The following is a 17,408-nucleotide window of genomic DNA, read 5'->3' on the forward strand; positions in this document are numbered from 1 at the left end:
GCAGCAGTGCCACAGGAGTTACAATGGAGCCAGGGGCCCATAATAACACATCAAACGACACCTGTACACAGAATTTTCCAAAAGAAACTGCCTTGTCCCCAGCCCTGGAGGAAGAGTCAGACCACGGGCAGCCACATTTCATACCACCTGACCTCCCTCCCTGACCCCTGATTTGTCTAAGGATGGACACTGGATCCCACAGGCAGGCCTGTAGCCTATCACAGCAGGTAAAGTGCTGCCTGAGAGGGGGCGCTGATGAGTTGGGCCATAAGATCCTGTGTCCTGGGGATTTGTAGTGAAATATGAAGAGGACCAGCCAGTCCAGCGTTTCTTGAATTTCAGTCCTTTGTGATCCACCTTCATGAAATTTTTTTTTTTTTTTTTTTTTTTTTTTGATACACGGGCCTCTCACTGTTGTGGCCTCTCCTGTCACGGAGCACAGGCTCGGACGCGCAGGCCCAGCAGCCATGGCTCATGGGCCCAGCCGCTCCGCGGCATGTGGGATCTTCCCGGACCGGGGCACGAACCTGTGTCCCCTGCATCGGCAGGGGGACCCCCCACCACTGCGCCACCAGGGAAGCCCCACCGTCATGATTTTGCTGTAACATCATACCTTGAATATTTATGCACTATTTTTCTTTAAATCGACTCACTTTTAAGATATGGTTCCCCCCATATAAATAAAAATAGAGTTAGTATTCAAAATAAAAATGTTCATTCATATGCCTTCTAGAAATTGTCTCATATTCTACCAGAGAAATGCTTTGCAAAACACTAATAGAAATGGGATAAGGAAGAGAAGGAGAATGATGCAGAGAGAAGCTGACCCTCTGGAGAGAAGCTGGGTTTCATTAATGGCACCACAGAGAGGTCCCTGGAGAAGGCTTGCAACTAGAATGTCCTTCCAGTACCAGGTTCTAGGAAGCTTGCCATTGATTGGGGGATTCTGGTTTCAGATTTCTAGAAGATTCCATCCCTTTTATAACCGCTTCATAGTAAGGTCTCTGCCTCTACTCCTATATCACCCACCATACTTGGTCTGGTCTGTGTGAGTCCCTGTTTCCTGGAACTGAAAGAGCACAATTTACACAGGTATCCAGTTGAGGTGTCAGCCATCAGGAAGGCCCTTCAACACTCTTAGATTGGGTTCAGGCTGAGGGATGCTGTGATCCCTCCCAGGGAAAACACCAAGAGTGGTCTATCCAACATACTGCAACCACATGGAAAGACCGTGTTCCTCCTAGCCTTCAAAGCAGTGGCAGGAGGCTTCCAAAAGGCACGCAGAAGCCCAGCCCTTGGTGGGTGCACGGGACATAGTATCCAGGGCCGTGCACCTTCATTGAAGGAGGAGAAAGCCTCAGCATCACTAAGGAAGTGGCTTCTAGAAAGGCAGGCACTGAAGCAGGAAGGTCTTGGAGTCTAGGAAGGGCACTCAGTGGGGCTTGGAGCCCCCGGAAAACTATCTTACCCCTAAGCCCCTGGGGTCTTGCCCTTTTATTAAATGATTCTGACTCATGTAACCCCAAGGGACTGGCTTCTCAGTACATTTAAGAGATGAGTTTCCTGGGTCTCTCCTCCCTTTTGTACTTCGAACAGGCAGGTTGGTTAAATATCAAGCATGCTTAGAATCAGAATCACAGAATAGCATGACTGCAGGGGCCTTCATGAGTATGATCCTAGTCTACAGGTGCAGAAGCCATGGGAAAGGCGACATGCCTAAGGTCACACCCAGAATTTTTATCAAAGAGGTCCTGACTCCCAGGTGGTTTGTAACATGGCCCTAGCCTCCAGGGAGTGTGCAGTCACTCTGGGAAGACGAAACATGACAAATATGGAAGTAAAATCACAAAGAGACACAAAGAGACATACCATTGTGGCTAAAAGATGATGTTCCTGGGGATTCGGGGGCTTTGAGCAGAGGGACCTCGGATGGCAAACTGCTCTTTCAGGGCAACACAGGGGTAGCTGGCCTGCGGAGTTGGGGGCTGGCGGAAGCACTCCCGGGACTGGCAAGCATCTCCCTCCTTTCTGTGGGACCGCAGTGCCTCCTTCTGTCTGAAAAGAGCTCTCCTCCTCAATGTCACCAATAGGAGCCATCTCTGGAGGTGGATAATTGTGCAAGGGCTGCCTTAACAAAGTACCGCAAACTGAGTGGCCAGGACAACAGAAGGGTGTTGTCCCACCGTTCTGGAGGTTAGGAGTCGGAGATCAGGGTGTCGGCAGGGTTGGTTTCTTTTGAGGGCTGTGAGGCAGCGTCTTATTCCGGTCCTCTCCTTCAGCTTCTGGTGGTTTCCTGGTCGTCCTTGGGACTCCTTCGCTTGCAGAAGTGTCACCTTGATCTCTGTCTTCATCTTTACCCGGTGTTCTCCCTACGTGTGTGTCTCTGTGGCCACATTTCCCCTTTTTATATGGATACCAATCAAATGAGAGTAGGGCCCACCCTATAACCTCATCTTAACTAATTATATCTGCATGACCCTATTTCCAGATCAGGTCACATTCTGAGGTCCTGGGGGTTAGGATTTCAACATAAGAATCGGTGGGGGGAGGGACGTATTTCAGCCCATGACAAGAATTGTCTGTGGGATGGGGGTTGGTGAGATGCTCTCAGGGGTGGCACCACCCTCACCTCTTCTTTGGGCCTTCTCACGGTGGTGTAAGGTGAAGGGAACTGAGATTTGGAGAGACTTCTTGACTCTGGGCACTGGACTTTGTACCGTGGTCTCAGTCACGTCACAGAAAAACACTGGTAGGCTTCCCTGGTGGCGCAGTGGTTGAGAATCCGCCTGCCGATGCAGGGGACGTGGGTTCGTGCCCCGGTCCAGGAAGATCCCACATGTCGCAGAGCGGCTGGGCCCGTGAGCCATGGCCGCTGAGCTTGCGCATCCGGAGCCTGTGCTCCGCAACGGGAGAGGCCACAACAGTGAGAGGCCCGCGTTCCGCAAAAAAAAAAAAAAAAAAACCACTGGTGGCAGGGGCCTTACTTGACCTCTTTAAGATGAAGAGGCCAGGTCACTTGGCTGAGGTTGGGCAGAGCCTCTTCTGTTTTCCCTCTAACCAGCTGTGTCTCTCTTATCAATGCGAGGTGTGTGTGTGGGGTCTCACCTCAGAAGAGCGCTAAGGGACCAACTAACTATGCTCAGTGAGCAACCACACTTCCATTATGGAGAAGGGAGAAAAATCTAGATCGATGTAGTTCTCTATGGAATAGGAATCACCAAGAATGTGTATACAGACCATTACAGGTTTGATAAAAGCCCCTTAATAGGAACAGGAGGCTATTATAGTTAATGGTATTTTGAAACGTCCTGGAGTGTTCGCACTGACCCTGGTGGTGACCTAATCCGGCTCTCTGCCATAGGCAGCATGTAATCAGACTGCTGTCCGCTCCCCAGCGACACTCATGCAGCCAGAGGGGAGAATCTCCACTCTAATCCAGCCCCTTCGTCATATATAAAAGGAAGCCAAGTGACATTAAGCAAAGATTCTAGAAGGACTCGGACACGGCTCTCCCAATACCCAAGTCAGTGTTCTTTCCACTAAAATCACTGCCATGATTTTCTATTTCCACAGACCTGAGCACAGCCCCTAAATGATTGCCTGCTTCATATATCTTCCTATATCAAATCACTTCTTCAGTGTGACCCTTGGAGAGTGAAACTTGGGCCAAGAATTATAAAAAGGAGGAACTCAGCGGCATGGAATGAAGGATTTTCTCATAGTTGTCTAAGGATGGAATGGGCTCTGGGCAGGCTCCTGGGCTCATCCCTGAGGTGATTAAGCAGAAGCTGCACGATGAGTTGCGGTGATGTTGATTTGGGGGGAGAGTTGGCCTAAATGACTCTAAGGTCCTTTTCAAGCTAGAGATTTTTCTAAGGTCCTATCCCATTTAGAAACTGGTTTTGATCATGGGAAGAGTCAGGAGTACGGGTCTGCTATGAATCTCAAGAGAGAAGGGCATGATCACATGAGTCTGGGGTCATTTTGTGTAGGTTGGACAGCTCCTGTACCCCTGAACTTATTCCAGGGGAGGCTTGTGTCCATCTCATTTTTCTTGGGGCTTCACACACATCATTTGCTGAGAGTGGGACTACACCTCAGCTCCCTCTATTCCTACCTGGAATGCATCATTTCCCAAACATACCAGGCTTCAGTGTCTGTATACACCACGACTTCTGCTTAGCATGTCATTTTTCTCCTTCTACTCTCCCCCACCCTGGGAACTCTTTAAAGACCATCCATGCATGAATCTCCTCAGCCTGGGGTACTCTGAGCATCTGTATAGGTTTGCTGAATGGTGGACTGAGAGAGTTAGTGTGTGATTAAGGGTTCCAGTTGGGTTTATAGCTCTTCTGGCACCCAGCTTGTTTGAGGCAGTTCTATTAGTGCAGTCTAGCAAAGAGCCACAAGGTGGCAGGGTAGACCAAGTCATTAAGGCCGCAGGTGCCACTGGTTCTCGGAAAGTAGGAAGGTGTAAATGGGGTCAGGGCTATTTCTTCTAATCGGCCTCTTATGCCTTTGTGCCTGTTTCCTTCCTACAGCTCTCCTTCACCTCAGCAAAGCCATCCAACAGAATTGGCTGGGGGTCTGTGGGATGTGATTTGAGGTCCTCTGGCCCCCAAGTCTCTCCTTCAGAGACCTACTTGAGTGTGTAAATTTCCACTCAGAAAGGAATTCCTTTGAATTTCGTGTTTGCAGTTCTCCTTGGAAAGGAGGGGGTCATTTACCAATTCTCAGGCAAAAGAGACCGATCCCTAGTAGAACCCTGGCAGGAGGCAGGGGCTAAGGAGATGCCATGAATAAGAACAATTAAGTTTAGAGATCGCCAGGAGCTTTCATTTCCGAGAGCTCTCTTAATCCTCTGTCATCTTGCCAATTAAGAAAGAAAGAATCCCATTTGGCCGATGAAGAATCTGAGGATCAGAAAGAACATGTGATGAGTAAGCGGTGGCCTGGAAAGGGAACCTTTGCCTTCTGACTGTGTTTGGGGGCTCAGCTCACGCAGGCAATACCTTTGTGTGCCGGCAGGTGAGTTAAAAATTAATTCTGCATCATTGTGCTATCTTCATGCACCCTAGTGCATAGCTTTTCCGACTGCACAACACAGGCTAAGAAGAGAGTTTAGGATCTCAGAACGGGAATTCTCTTTCTGTTAAAACTACAAACTTAATGTAAACAGAGAAGCCGCTAGGCATGGCATGGAGCTCACCCCCTATGTCAGAGCATTGTCCTGAACTCTGGGTGCCTGGTACCAGGTGTGGACTGGCTGCCTTGTCGCTCACTTTCAATGCCAAGGGCCTGATGGGGGGCACCTAAGCTGTACTCCCCTGGTCATCCTCAGTGACCCTGGGAAGTTGTGGGTGGAGAACATCAGCCAATCCCTGCTGCCCTGGGCTGCACGCAGTGAGATCCAGGGCAAACTGCTCTGGCTGACTCAAGGTCATTGGCCTTGGTCAGGAAGCTTCTCCCTGGCCCTCAATTTCTGGCTCTAAATGAAAAGACTGTCTTTTCAGTCAGTCTCCCAGGCCCCTTCTGGAAACCATGACTCTGGCTTTTCCAGCCTATGTAGCTGGTAGACAGAGACGGGTGATTGCTCTCACTGGGGGTGTCCTGGGAATAGAATTCAGGCATCCAGACCACGGAGTTCTAATTGCTGGAGGCCGGCCCTTTCTCATCTGTTGTTCCCAGTGTTTCCTGCAGCCAGTACACCAACATTCACACACCCAAGCTCTGGGGCTTCCCTCCTCATGCCTCTTGATATTTTCACAGTTCAAGAGGGGCTTACAAACCTTTCAACTCTAACCTACTTAACAGTTCACAAGGGGCTCAGAGTTTCTATATGTTTAACAATTTGTAACTTTGCTGAAGCACAATCTTTCTTTTAAAAATAACATTTATTGCTGTGTACTTAATTTTGAAATTAATACATGTTTTGAATGCAGAAAAACTTGAAAAACAGCTATGACAAAATAATAATACTAAATAACATTTATTGAATATTCACAATGCTCTAGGATCATTTCTTTAAAAACTTTTTACTTTTAAGTAATTGTAGATTCACAGGAAGTCACAAAAGTAGTACATAGAAGTTCATGTGCCCTTCTCTCAGCTTCCCCCAGTGGTAACATATTATTTAACTATAACACAATATCAAAGCCAGGAAGGTGATGCAGTTGGTATAACCCACAGATCTTACTCAGATTTCACCAGTTTTACATGTACTTGTGTGTGCGTGTGTGTGTGTGTATGTGTATGTGTGTATAGCCCTATGCAATTCTATCTCCTCTATAGATTTATGGCCACCACAACCAAGATACACAACTGTCCCATCACCACAAAAATCCCTCATGCTACCGCTTCATAGTTATCCTCTTTCTCCCTTCATCCCTAACCCCTGGCAAAATTATACAGTCTCCATCTGTATAAGTTTGTCATTTTGAGAATGTTCTATAAATGGAATAGACTAATAGCAATATAATATAGTGAAATAATAATAATAAATAACATTTATTGAGCATTCACTATGTGCCAAGAATTGCTTTTAGCTCTGTACAGGTATGAGCTCATTGATCTTCTCAATAGCCAATTGGAGTGGTCTCTATTACTATCCCTACTTTATAAACATGAAGACAGATAATCACCCAATTTTATGCAGCCATTAACTGGCAGAGCTGGGATTAAAATCCAGATCTGGTGCTAGAGTCTGAGGTGTTGTTGTTGTTTTTTTTTTTTTTTTGCTGTACGGGGGCTTCTCACTGTTGTGGCCTCTCCCGTTGCGGAGCACAGGCTCCAGATGCACAGGCTCAGCGGCCATGGCTCACGGGCCCAGCCGCTCTGCGGCATGTGGGATCTTCCTGGACCGGGGCACGAACCCATGTCCCCTGCATCGGCAGGCAGACTCCCAACCACTGCGTCACCAGGGAAGCCCCTGAGGTTTTAATTTTAATATTATACTGTCTCTCTAAATATATTTAATACAAATTTTTAAAAACTAAATACAGAAAAGTATAATAAAGAAAGGACAACGGTAGCCTCAGAATGTGCCAAAGATTTGGTATCATATAGACATTCTCTCAAAACAATGCAATTAAGCTAAAAATCAATTTAAAAAAAGAGAACTGGAAAAATTCCATTTGTCTGTAAATTAAAAAACAAAAACAAACCCTTAAAACAATTCACTGGTCAAAGAAGAAGAGAGCAGGAGTTTATTCTAACAAGAGAGCTAAAGGTTCATGGATAGAATGTCATGGCAGTGAAGGTGCGATTGTTTCATGGCCACAAAGGCAACACTGTGCTGCCCCAGATGGAATCCAGAAGGGCAGGGACTGTGTTTTGTTCATCCCAATAGCCTCAGAGCCTCACTCTGCACTAATAGGAGTCAATAACTGTTTACTCATGGATTAAAAAATATACCTCACGATGGATAATACCTAGATTCCCTTAAATCTGTAAGACAAAGCTGGAGGAAGCTATGGGTCTCCAGAAGCAAAAGCACACCGAAACAGGGACAAAGGTAGGTAGAAACAGCAGAGTTAGGGGATGGACATCTGTATTAGGCTTGGTGAGACCACTCTGCTTTTCAAGGTGCCTCTAGACACCAAAATCTCAGCAGCGAACAGGGCTGGGGTGGTGAGGACTTTTGACATTTGGAAATAGAAAATCAATGTTCAGGAATGAAAGTGATTGATCCTAGGTTATTACAAATTTGAGATTAGTACGCATGTCTCCAGCTCTCCATAGAGAGCTTTATGCTAAATGTAGACCCTTCACACTGCCAGAGACTATTTTTACCTGAACTTCCAAGAATCCCCAAGTTGAAAACTCAGAAATTTACAAAAGTTTACAAAAAAGTTTACAGAAGCTTTCTGGCTTTTACGGGAATCACAATCAGGGAGAATCGTGGGTTGCCAAAGCATGACCTCACAACACAAATTAACCAGTTTTTCACCTTTTAATAAAGTTTTCTTCCTCTTTTGATAGTCATTTTTCACACAGAGGCAGTATTGTAATGACGTCACAAGGTACTGCATGTGCATCAGCACATGCAAGGCACAAGGAGATGCTGCATCTGAGGTGCTGGTGCTGGCGCCAGATGGGTCGAACACAGGCTCACAAACAAGGCCCCGTATCTCATGAATCATTATGTACCGAACTGGAAACATATCAGTGCTGTACAACACTTAAATATGTTATGATTCTGTTTTTAATCAAATACATTTTGTTATCAAAAATTCTAAATTTTTACCAATAATAACTGGACCAAAAAATAAGGGCAGGGAGAGGTGAGGTGAAGAGAATGTTGAACTTTTGTTTATTCTTTAACATATTGTTGTATTGCTTAACATTTTATAATGAGTTTATGACTTTTAAAACTGGCCCTAGGGAAAAGCTTAGTGGATAAAATGCACGTAGTTGGTGAGCCAGACTGTTTGGGTCCAAATCTTGGAACTGTCACTTATTAACTATGTGACTGCCAGTAAATTACTTAGCCTTTCAATGCCTCAGTTTCCTCATATGTGAAATGGGGATAATAATTATAGTATTGGCCTCATAGGCTTCTTGTGTGCTTAAATAAATTAACATATGTAAAGTACTAAGAAAAACTTATGATGTAAAGTAAGCACCCTGTCACTATTAACTTTTATTATAATTGAGGTTTATCAGGATTTTCCTCCCAACTAGATTTTATGGTGAAGAAATAATCTGTTGTTTCCTTGGTCGGTTCCTTATGTCTCAAGAACCGGTTTGTGGCTTCTGATGTCTCTTGCATCATATAAAGTCTCTCAGAAGAATGACCTGGATTCCCATGTGGAAACTGCAGCTACCCATGAGTTTGGTGTTGTACTCTGACTGGTTTCCATCAATAGGTCTCCTTGGACATTGAAACCATTCTGAACTGGACCTTAGAGTCCCCTCACCCTCTTGGACTTTGCTTAATTGTGCAGGGAGCAACGCAAATTAAGTAATTGTAATGCCTTTTGCACCTGCAGTGTCTACTTTATCATCACAGAATTTACTCTCTAGCATAAGTTATTTTCAAACTCTCTCTGTCCCATGCTTACTGGCATAAATTCACATTAAGATTTTTTTTTTTTTTTTTGCGGTACGCGGGCCTCTCACTGTTGTGGCCTCTCCCGTTGCGGAGCACAGGCTCCAGACGCGCAGGCTCAGTGGCCATGGCTCACGGGCCCAGCCGCTCCACGGCATGTAGGATCTTCCCGGACCAGGGCACGAACCCGTGTCCCCTGCATCGGTAGGCTGACTCTCAACCACTGTGCCACCAGGGAAGCCCCACATTAAGATTTTTCTGTCCTCCTATATCATCTTTTAAAAACTAGGTAGGAGATGCCTCTCGCCTTCTGAGATGGCCCACACTCTGTCTGTGGAGTGCGTTTCTCTTTAAACAAATCCACTTCTTACCTATCACTTTGTCTCTCACTGAATTCTTTCCACCATGAGATATGAAGAACCTGAGCTTCATTAAGTCCTGAGACCACACGTCCTAACACTGTACACAAAAATAAACTCAAAATGGATTAAGGACCTAAATGTAAGCCTGGACACTATAAAACTCTTAGAGGAAAACATAAGCAGAACACTCTATGACATAAATCACAGCAAGATCTTTTTCGATCCACCTCCTAGAGAAATGAAAATAAAAACAAAAATAAACAAATGGGACCAATTAAACTTAAAAGCTTTTGCACAACAAAGGAAACCATAAACAAAATGAAAAGACAACCCTCAGAATGGGAGAAAATATTTGTAAATGAAGCAGCTGACAAGGGATTAATCTCTCAGATTTACAAACAGCACATGCAGCTCAATTTCAAAAAAAACAAACAACCCAATCAAAAAATGGACAGAAGATCTAATTAGACATTTCTCCAAAGAAGACATACAGATGGTTAAAAAGCACATGAAAAGCTGCTCAACATCACTAATTATTAGAGAAATGCAAATCAAAACTACAACAAGGAATCACCTCACACTGGTCAGAATGGCCATCATCAAAAAATCTACAAACAATAAATGCTGGAGAGGGTGTGGAGAAAAGGGAACCCTCTCGCACTGTTGGTGGGAATGTAAATTGATACGGCCACTATGGAGAACAGTATGGAGGTTCCTTAAAAAACTAAAAATAGAACTACCATATGATCCAGAAATCCCACTCCTGGGCATATATCTGGAGAAAACCATAATTTGGAAAGATACATGCATCCCAATGTTCATTGCAGCTCTATTTACAATAGCCAGGGCATGGAAGCAGCCTAGATGTCTATTGGCAGAGAAATGGATAAAGAAGATGTGGTATATATATACAATGGCATATTATTCAGCCATAAAGAAGAATAAAATGATGCCATTTGCAGCAACATGGATGGACCTAGAGATTGTCATACTGAGTGAAATAAGTCAGACAGAGAAAGACAAATGTCACATGATATCGCTTATATGTGGAATCTAAAATATGTTTACAAATGAACTTATCTACAAAACAGAAATAGAGTTATAGATGTAGAAGATAAACTTAAGGTTACCAGGGGGTAAGGGCAGGGGGAGGGATAAATTGGAAGATCGGGATTGACACATACACACCACTATATACAAAATAGATAACTAATAAGGACCTATTGTATAGCACAGGGAACTCTACTCAGTACTCTGTAATGGCCTATATGGTAAAAGAATCTAAAAAAGAGTCTGTATATATGTATATATATATATATATATATATATATATATATATATATATATATATAATATATATATATACACATACATATGTATATGTATAACAGATTCACTTTGCTATACACCTGAAATTAACACAACATTGTAAATTATTAAATTTACAATAAAATTAAAATATTAAAAATAAAATAAAATAAAAAACTATAAAAAATAAAATAAAAACAAAGATTGCCTCAAAAAAAAAAAAACTAGGTAGGAGATATTAGGCAACTTGATGGATATGTATGTCTTGGGGGTGTCTGTGTTCATTTGACAAATACTGATGTACTAATGCAAACTTATAAGCATCAGTGTATCTATTTCTTATTCACCTGGATCTCCATTGTTGGAAAACAATCCATAGAAGCTTTATTGACAATATAAACTGATTAAAACATTTAATGTTCAAATTCTGAGTATTAATTGCTTTCCAGTATAAACATTGTAAACTATTTATTTCTCTGTTTTCTGATGACACTGAATCCAGTAGGTCTCAACTGGCAGAGCAAAACTCTCTAGAGTTCTTTTGTATGACAGAGTGAAAGTTCTCCCCATCCCTCCTGCAGAGGGGTGTGGATTTGCAAGAAGTTAGACAGATCAGAGCCCAGGGCTACAGTGTCATGGCAGCAGCACTGCGAAACACCAGCTGTTCCTGGGGAAAGGGGGAGAGAGCAATGCCCTTTACTGGCCCACTACTGATGTGCAAATCTGATCAGGTAGTTCAGGCTTAAAATGATTCCCATGATTCCACGTTCCCTCTAAGACAAAATCTTAATGCTTTGCATGACATTGAAAAATCCTTTATAATCCAGGTCCCACATATCTCTCAGTGGAGTTTCAAGAACGATTCTAGATTATTTCATCCTTGAAGTCTTTGCCAATGGTTTCCTCTACTTTGAATACATTTATCCCCCTTCTTTGTTTAGCTGTCAGTTGCTCATTCTTCAAGGGTTTGCATCACCCCTTCTGGAAATCTCTTTTAAATATGTGTGGTGCACATATTTATCCAAATATACTGTGTGCTCAGAGGAAAAACTTGTAGTGTTGCAAAGGAAGAAAGACAAATGTAAAGACTTTAATATTAAGAAAAGATGAGAAAGGATTTAGTGAACTTGAGGCTGAGTTGGATACATGTAAAAAATGGTGTTTTAAGAACCGTGTCTTGCAATTCCCTGATGGCGCAGTGGTTAAGGATCTGCCTGCCAATGCAGGGAACCCGGGTTCGATCCCTAGTCTGGGAAGATCCCACATGCCTCGGAGCAACTAAGCCCGTGCGCCACAACTACTCAGCCTGTGCTCTAGAGCCTGCGAGCCACAGCAACTGAAGCCTGGGAGCCTAGAGCCCGTGCTCTGCAGCAAGAGAAGCCACCGCAATGAGAAGCCCACGCACCACAACAAAGAGTAGTCCCCGCTCGCCGCAACTAGAGAAAGCCCGTGCACAGCAACGAAGACCCAACACAGCCAAAAATAAATAAATAAATTTAAAATTTTTTATTTCAAGTAAAGATCTTTAAAAAAAAGAACACCTGTCTTTCATTCTCTTTGGCCTATAACACTGAGGTCAATGGCAGTTTGCCCCAAATTTAAAACCAAGAGCTCTGGGTGCTGCATCAGAAAGATTCTTAATAATAATACTAGAAATTTTATGTCCATTATATACATAGTGGCTGACGAGTCTGATATGTCTGAGTGATATAAAAATTCTATTTAAAAATTAGATATCCTCTTTGAGGGTAGTTTTCGGTAGATTCAGGGCTTTCCCCCTTTCTGATAACTGACATTGTGTTAAGCTTACAGTGCCGGCAGAATAATCTTCCAGACCTGTGCATCGTAAACCTAATTCCAAGAAGCTACAGGTGTTAGAGCGCCCCTTCAATCCCACCATTTGAGGGCTGTTTCCTGCCCATGTGGGCAGATCACGTAATTATGTGTCCCCCATGGCACTTCGTTTCCATCCTAGCATGTCATGGACGTTAAAAGAATATTTGTTGCTGTGAAGTGAATGGAAATCACAACACCTATTGTACTTCTATAATATTCAAATCCATATGCTATGGGATCTGTAGGGACATATTTTTATGGTTCCTGTATTATTAAAATTTACATTCAATCTAAATTGTAAAGGTTATATACAGTAAAGTCTCAGCACTATTCATTCATTAAACAAATTTTACTGAGCACCTACTATGTAAGGTTTTGTTAGTCTCTGGAGAAAACAAAGAATAATTGGACTTGTGGAGGAAATGCAATGATAGTATGGCAGGTGCTGTGGAAGAAGAACCTGGAATACTTACTAAGAGCTTACTATTTGCCAGGCACTGTCTCATTATTTCCTTATTTGAATTTCCTTTGCTCATCTGCCCAAGCTTTTCTCAGAGTAGGGGGATGATGGTTTTTCTAGTCCTCTTTCAGTTTTAAAATCTATGACCACCTTAATGAAAATATTCAGAAGGGCCATTGCTAGATGCTGGTACTTTGGGGCCATCTGAGCAACGGGAAAGGGGATCTCTCCCAGACAGGGGGTGGTATCCACTTTGTTGTAAATTGTGAAATATATCCTATATACAGAAGAGTACGTAAGACATACGCATAAAATTTAAAGAATAATTATACACTGAAAACTTACATAACAAACACCTAGGTCAGAAAGACTTTGCCAGCCCCCTGAAAACTCTTTAATTCACAATATGTAATAATCCCCTAACACAAGCACCCCTCTCCCTTCCCACAGAGAAAACTTATAGTTACTTTAATAACTATATATACTTTTATTCATATATTTAAATATTTTAACATATATACATTTAATATATCAATTCATTAAATCACAGATTAATTACTTCTCCTCACATCAACATGATAGAAGTGGAGAAAAAGAAGTAAGATGAAATTTTATCATGTTGATGTGAGTAGAAGTAACTAATTTTTATTGCTCCGTAGTGTTCCAGCATGTGTGTGTTCATCCTTTGGTTGATGGACATTTGTAAAGGGAAATGGAAAAGAATAAAACAGACTGGGAAAGAATAGGATTGAATGTAGAGGAATGGAATAGGGTAGAGAGAAGTGGAATGTGATTTGGATCCTTCTAAACATGATGAATGAACAGTATCGTAGGTGCAATCTAGTGAAAATGTGAAAGAGTTTCTCTAGGATATGCACCCAGGAGTATAATGGCTAGATCATAGGGTTCTTGAATATTCAGCCTTGCAAGGCAGTGACAAATTACCCAGAAGGGTTATATAAATTTCCACCAACCGCACATTGCAGTTCATGTTACTTGTTAACATCACCAGCCCTTAGCTTGATCACGCATTTTCATTTTTTGCCTGTCAGGTGGGGTCTAACAATATTCTGTTGGGATTGTCATTTGATGTTGTTTTTTTTAATTCAGTCAGACAATCTTTGCCTTATAACTGGACATTCAGTTTATTTATACTTAATGTATTTGCTAATCTATTCTCCATTATCTGATTTTTTGTTATCTATGCCTCACTGTATTTTGTTTAAAGATCCTTCTTCTTTTTCTTCTACATTTTTTTTTGGCCGCACTGTGCAGCATGCAGGATGTTAGTTCTCCAACCAGGGATTGAACCTGTGTCCGCTGCAGTGGAAGTGCAGAGTCCTAACCACTGGGACCACCAGGGAATTCATGTCTCACTGTATTTTGATTCTCTCTCTCTTCCTTCTTGTTTTCTTTTGGATTATATGTTTTCTAATAATTATATTATTTTCTCTCTATTAGTATGAAAGTTCAGATATATTCTGTTCCTATTCATTTAGTAATTATCCCCATATCATTATAAGTGTTTATCCAATTCTGAAGCTAAACAATACGTTTTCCTCCTCATGGTCAAGGCAATTATCCTTGCAGTCTTCTGGGAGTGGCTGGGGCTGATGCTTCCTATTCATTGCTACACTGGAGGTGTTGCCCTTCCTGGTTCCAGCCCTCTGGGCAGAGGGTCTCTTATTATGCTCCCTGCCTTAGGTGGACCCTAGACTGTGTCTCCTGTTGTCCTGGGTCCTCTGAAGGGATAAATACAGCAGCTCTATTTCATCTGATATGACAAGTGTTTTCAGAGTAAAAGCAGCTTTAGCGCTCTGCTTGTCTTTCTGGGTTCCTGCCTTCATGTAGATTTTGCCCTAATGGTGCAAAAGGATCTTGTTATATAATTAATGCTTTTATAAACAATATTTTAAGCAGCATTTTTTAGTTGTGGTCAGCAGAAAGGTTGGTCTTTATAATCCTGCCCTCCAAGAACTGGAACTAGAGAGTAGCATCCTCACTGCCAGCCTCAGGTATGATTGCCTCTGGAACAGTCTTGGTGGTGGTTAGAATCTGTGGTGTTTAAGTGCATGCTTTTATTTTGTTAATTACCATTTTTACAAATATGTCTTTCTGTCCAACTATGCAAAGGAATTTAGTAAAGTCATTTGTCTAGGATTTGGGGGCTGGATTCTCAAGGGTCTGGAGTACGGTTCAACAACTTATACTGACCGCAGTTCCCCATGGTCTGCTAAGTACATATTCTCCTGGGAAACATCGCAGTAGCCTTGAAATGCAGATCCTTCTGGAGAACTCAGGACATGTGGTCTCCATCCTCTACAGGTCTCCCTTTCACTGAGGTCACAGAGAAGGTCTAAGAGAAGTTAGAGATTAGAATTCAGGATTTCCGACTACACTGCACCATAAAATCTGTTTAGCTCCATTGTTCTAGGAGGGTGCCCATCATTCAGGTGGATGCTGTGATGGATTTTATTGTTGTCCAAAGTGCTCGGTACCACTCCCTAAGGTGCCCCCCATCCCTCCTTTGGCAAAATATATTTCCCTGCACAATTGCAGCCTTGGCTACATGACTTGATTTGGCCAATGATATGTGAGGAGAAGTGAAAAATGTCGTTTCAGAATGGGAGATTTAAGAGCCAGCATAAGGTGTCCCAAGCCTCCTTTTTGCTCTGCCATGAATGTCCCAGGGAGGAGTCATGGTTCTTTGTGTGTGTTGAGCCTCAGCTCATCAGAAACTGACAGGTTCTCAGTATAGTTAGGGGACTCTGACAGAGGCCCTCTACTTATTGGACAGAAGTCAGCACTGGCTGCACCTGCTGAAAGTATCTCCAGATCTTCTGAGTCCGTCTCTTTTCAGCAGAGAATTCTATAGTCTTCCTTCCTGAACCACTAACTCACTTATTCAAACCCCATCCTCTTTTTTTTCCCTTGTGTAGCGTGCCCCCTGCTCCCATCTCCTTCTTTTTATTTATGTTTTTCCCATAGATAGTGTGACAATTCTTCACTGAATCTCTGCCTAACATAAAAAGGCCCTGAAAAAAAGTGACAGTAGGTATGGCCATCCTTAATACAGACTTTGGGCTGCCTAGGAAGCATGACCCATAGAATTTGGACTTTTGAAAACCAGCAGGAATAGAATCTTGCCTGCCTGCTGTTGTCCTGTCTGCTGCTAACTGATAACAGAGAGGCATGAAATCTTCCCCAGAGGGTGTTTCACTACACACACTGTTTGAGAGCTGTGGGCTGGTCTGACCATGTGAATGCCCTGACACTCAGAGGTCACCTCTTGCCCGGAGTGGAGCTTGGACCATGCTGCCTCTGAGCATTGCATCTTGGGGATGGAGAGGCCATCCTAACCGCTACTGAAAAGATTTCCCCTGGGACCTTTGCTTTGCCCTGTAGCACCTTCCTTGGTTCCTTGAATTGTGGAGAAAGAGAAGACAGGACTCAGCTTGCATTTCCCCTGGATTTGTTTCTAAGTAAAGAAATACCCTGAACCACTATCTCAGTTTTACCCGACCTTCATTTTTCTTTTTCATTTTTGGCACCAAGATGCCTGTGGGACAACATATTCCCATCAGTAACAATGGCTGTCGATGGCAGGGTGTCTTCCCAGAACCAGAATGGGTGGAGGGGGTATATCCCCCTCAAGACCATGTATTGAAATCTCTGGGGTAAGGGTACATAGAGTTTTCAAAAGCCCCCAGGGATATCTGTTCACCTCCCTCACTCTTCATTACTTTCATTTTTAGGTTCCCCATTGACATTCCTTATTATTCTAAGAAGTAACATATAAATACTGATTATTTTACAAAAGTATTTATTGACCCACTTTCCAAATTGGAGAGGGGGAATGGTTCTTTCGTCCCCCACCCCTTTGCCAATTTTTTTTTGCAGAATACAGGCACATAGTGTTTAATTTTATAAAGGAATACAAATTCCTCTATTTTTTGAAGTATTATCTAGATTAAAAAATATGGCAGCAATGCGTAGTGAAACTACCAGAGTGTGATGTGGCCGCAGCTACACACATTTATACATTAGTGAGCTCTTACACTGGGATTCCTGGATCAACCCATGTGTAGAAAAGTGAGGTTGTAACTGTGCTCACTGATTGTATAGCAAGCATTTCTTCTTGAGAGAAAACAGGGCGGTGGTACAGAAAGATGACATATTGGTCTCTGCTGAGACGGCTCCCACTCAAATTAAGTCTGATTCTAGGCCTAAGGGGGTTGCATCATTTGAGTAAAAGCAAGCAGGTAAACCCTGACAATTCCACCCTCTATCTTTTTGTTTTTTCTTCATTGTCATTTGTTCTGGGAACAATGACACAATGTCTCCCAGAGATTCACTCCTGACTGGGCCATAAGCTCCTCAGTTGGTTCGGTTC

The sequence above is a fragment of the Mesoplodon mirus genome, assembly GCF_964341445.2.
Source record: "Mesoplodon mirus genome assembly, chromosome: 6".
Lineage (NCBI taxonomy): Eukaryota > Metazoa > Chordata > Mammalia > Artiodactyla > Ziphiidae > Mesoplodon > Mesoplodon mirus.